General features: G+C 49.5%; 1 pseudogene; it reads left to right on the plus strand.

Annotated features, from left to right (window-relative positions):
* Positions 1-321: 321 nt before the first annotated feature.
* Positions 322-2,466, plus strand: LOC149364660 (peptidyl-prolyl cis-trans isomerase NIMA-interacting 1 pseudogene; annotated as a pseudogene).
* Positions 2,467-4,124: the final 1,658 nt, after the last annotated feature.

The following is a 4,124-nucleotide window of genomic DNA, read 5'->3' on the forward strand; positions in this document are numbered from 1 at the left end:
CTCCTCCCGCGCGCGTCCGAAGCCGGGCGAGGGACGGAGTGGGCGGGGCGGGCGGAGGAGCGCCGACATTTCAGCGTGCAAAGGGACGAGAGGAGAGAAAGGCGCAAAGACACAGTTACTCAGCTTCCTCAAAACACTAAAAAAATTCTTGCAGGAGGATGTTTGTAAAGTGGCGTCCTTTAAACACCGCAACTTTATCGAGCCCCTTTCGGAGCCCTTTATCGAAAGTTGGTAAATTTAATTTGCCACATTTGAGCAGCATATATACTTTTTCTTTGAAAGTGTGTAACGCTCGTGCAAGCTGAAGCTGTCATTGCTGCCAATGCTGTTGTGATGTGTGCAAAATTGACGCTTGATATCTGCGTGCCCTTTCAGTATACCCTTTCAGTAGCCCTTTCGATGAGCATGCAAGTTTCTGTATGGAGTGCATACAATGCAGTGCATTCAATGCTGCGGTTGCTTGCCCTGAAATACAATTAGCTATGATTTCGCTCCCACTGTCTGCAGGTAGACAAGAGATTCGTTCTTATAGTGGTCACAGCCATTGTCAAGACCATTTGGCGGCGATAGCGCTCGCGCCCTTTTCGGCAGACGTTTCTAACATACTGTGATCGAACTGCGACGCAACAAACGGAGACGTAGTCAGCACAGCAAGGCTCCGCGATCAAACCGTGAAAGATTGGTTTATTAGGGTTTAACGTCCCAAAGCGACTCAGGCTATGAGGGACGCCGTAGTGAAGGGCTTCGGAAATTTCGACCACCTGGGTTTCTTTAACGTGCACTGACATCGCACAGTACACAGGCCTCTAGAATTTCGCCTCCATCGAAATTCGGCCGCCGCGGCCGGGATCGATCCCGCGTCTTTCGGGTCAGCAAAGCGTTAAAGAATGAAGACAGCAAGGCCAAGGCTTGGTAAGGCTTTCGAGCAGCTTTCGAAATACGCACATTGGTGTGCACTACTACAGTGAAAAAAGCAGCAGCTGATATAGCAGCGCTTTGGCAGCCCGGCGGAAGATGGCGCCTGGTGCCTGGGTTTAGGGCGTTTGGGGTATAGTTTTCACACTAGAACTGTTTTCATTGATACTGTCTCGTCGGTATTTGTGTGTGTATTTGCCGCTTCGTGTTTGATAGTGGTATTGTTTTTATGTGTGTGTGTATCCAGCCAAGGCACCTTTGTTAGGCGCCCTCCCGTTACAAAGGGAAGGCTACATCATCATCATCATCATCATGAGAGTGGCGCGAAGCGGTTCCGGTGCGAGTTCCGTGAGTATCCTATTCTGGGTCCAGTGTCTGGTGGGTGTACCTGTAAAACGTCGCGCTTGTAACGCATGAAAAGTGGCGCGTATCATACGTTCTCTTAGAAGCAGAAGTTATCGAAGTGTCTGTAACAATATCCGAACTGGCAGTGCGCAGGTCGAGCTTGTCATCGTTTGCGTAGACGTTAGATCCGATATTCAAATCACCAAGATGGCGGGAGATTTGCCGGAAGGCTGGGAAATGCGGATGAGCCGTACGAGAGGTGAGCTGTACTACTTGAACACGGTGACCAAGGAGAGTCAGTGGCGGATTCCAACAGAGCCTGCGCAAGCATCAGCTGCAAGTATGCAAGAAAGAGGCGCGGTGCGGTTCTCGCACTTGCTCGTCAAACACCGTGACTCGAGGCGGCCGTTTAACTGGCGCGAAGAAAACGTCACCCGGACCCAAGATGAAGCGCTCGCCCTCATCAAAGAATACCGCGAGTATATTGTGTCAGGAAAGGTGACCTTCCAGGAACTCGCGAAACTAGTCAGCGACTGTTTCTCCTCGAAGAAGTTTGGAGATCTCGGCACCTTCGTTCGCGGCAGCATGCAGAAACCGTTCGAAGATGTTGCCTTCGCGCTCGATGTGGGCGAGCTCTCCGAGCCCGTCTTCACCATAACCGGCATCCACCTCATTCTACGGACGGCATAGGAAATCATCCTGCTTACGCGAGTGACGGTGAGCTTTTGACGGAGCTCTTCTGCCGTCACAGTATCACAAGACTGCAGCTTACGTTAGCTCCGGCGACGCTGTTGCTTTATCGCCGGTGGAACTTTGATTTCCAGGAAAGGAAACTTTGATGCCGGCAACACGTTGTGTGGCAGAGTTTAGCCATCTGTTGTGATTCATATTCGCCTATACATCGTCACTGACACCCGGCTCTCGCTGATATAGCCGTGGACTTATGACTGCGCTCTACGGCCGCTGCATTGAGACAGGACTGCGGTTCACTTGTTAGCTACATCACCGCTATTGCTTTCTTTTTGTTGTTGTTGTTCAAGCTGCCAAGCCGGCTGCTTGGTGTGTTGTGTTGTGATTGCAGCAGTACTCAACTTGTGTTCTTCGAAGGTGTACTTTGTGTTGCACAAGGCGGAATAAAATGTCACAAAAAGGAAAAAGACAAATGTGAGGTGTTCTGTGTCCGAAACTGACATTCAATGGGGAGCCGTCTGCACATAGGCTCATAATACCGACTGTTGCGCGCAAATCAGAGAAAATCGAAAAAAAATTCTCTCGGCCTAACCGCACGTTTGTTCGGGCTAAAATTTTGCACAGAGGTTGCATTTGGCGGTCAGTTTTGTTTTATACCACATTTAGGTGGGGTACTTGCCTGATTCGGTCAGAATTATTTGGAAATCCTCATTGTCTGCGGCGACGGAAAACCAGAACAGAAAGACTTCGCAGCGCTGGTAACCGTGGCGCCATCTCGCAGTCACCGGAGAAACGAGCCCTCTACTGGGGAGGGCGGCGTAGGAGGACTTGGACTCGCATCAAAGTCACGGCCATGGCCTTCTCTTGATCGCTGTACGACCGCATTTTCGGTGATGTCTCGCGCTGCTTCGCAGCAGACAGCACCAAGCAAAAATGATTTGCTCACCAATTTAGCACAGCTGGGTTTCTCCGGTTGGTACGAGATGGCGCTACAGGTACCACTGCTGAGAAGCCTTTCGGTTTTGGTTCCCCGTCGCCGCAGACGATGGGGATTTCCAAATAATTCTGACCGAATCAGGCAAGTACCCCACCTAAATGTGTTATAAAACAAAACTGACCGCCAAATGCAACCTCTGTGCGAAATTTGAGCCCAAAACAACATGCGGTTAGGCCGAGATAATTTTTTTTCGACTTTCTCTGATTTACGCAACACGCGATAGACAATTTACCAAACTAGGACTTAAAGGGTCAGTCTACTGAATTTTATCGACCATATTTTCTTTGCGGCAACCGATAGGTCTTTACTCAAATTACCGTTTAGCCAGCTGTGGTGCCAAGGAGTGCGGTAGAACATTTTAAAATAGAATTTATTAATGTGGGAACACATCTCTATGAGATGGTAGTCTCATCTGGCAACCATCTGGATTTCCGCCGCTCGGCGACAAACATGGCGGCGCCCGTCGAAGCCGGACATAGCCGGACCTCTCGCTTCGGACTGAATTCTCGTTGTTGCTGCCTTTTTCAGTGCGTTCACTGGCCATAAATGGGGCGCCTGTCTTTCGCTTCGTCTCATCTCGCCTATAAGAAAACATATAAGAGATAAATTTGCTTTATTTTAATAATTAGAGTGGCGATTCTGCTGCTCCTAGACTTAAGTGGAGAGTCGGTTTGTTTACAGCAATGGTTCCCGACCTGACGACCAGATGGCGCCACTATAGGCTGCGTTTATTTTTGCGTCTCTGCTAGCATACCGTATTGTGCGTTTTTATCGTAAAGACTCAAAATTTTTCTTACCTCAACCGGTGGCTCGTTTGCGGTGAAACTGCACACAGAGCTTGCGTATTATGGTAACTTTTGTATCGTAGCAAGTTTTACAACGGTACTTACTTGGTTCAGTCGTACATGATGCAAAAGCGTAATCGTCTGCGTCGAGATCGGCGTACCGAAACCCAAAACACCGAGTTTTTGCTGAAGGGCGGCAGTAGCGCCATCTGTCTTCTGCAGTGGAAAGCGTCACAAGGCGCCAAGGCGAGCGTTGCAAGGAGCGCGGACCCTTTGATTACGCCGTTCTGGCCTTTTCGTCTGTTTCAACTGAAGCGCTTCGAACATTTTCGGCCAACTGAGCGGAAAAAAAGCCTGAAACAACTATTTTAACGAGGCGGTGCCGTTAAAAG

The sequence above is a fragment of the Amblyomma mixtum genome, chromosome 2 (genome assembly GCF_055824585.1).
Source record: "Amblyomma mixtum isolate Tamu chromosome 2, ASM5582458v1, whole genome shotgun sequence".
NCBI lineage: Eukaryota > Metazoa > Arthropoda > Arachnida > Ixodida > Ixodidae > Amblyomma > Amblyomma mixtum.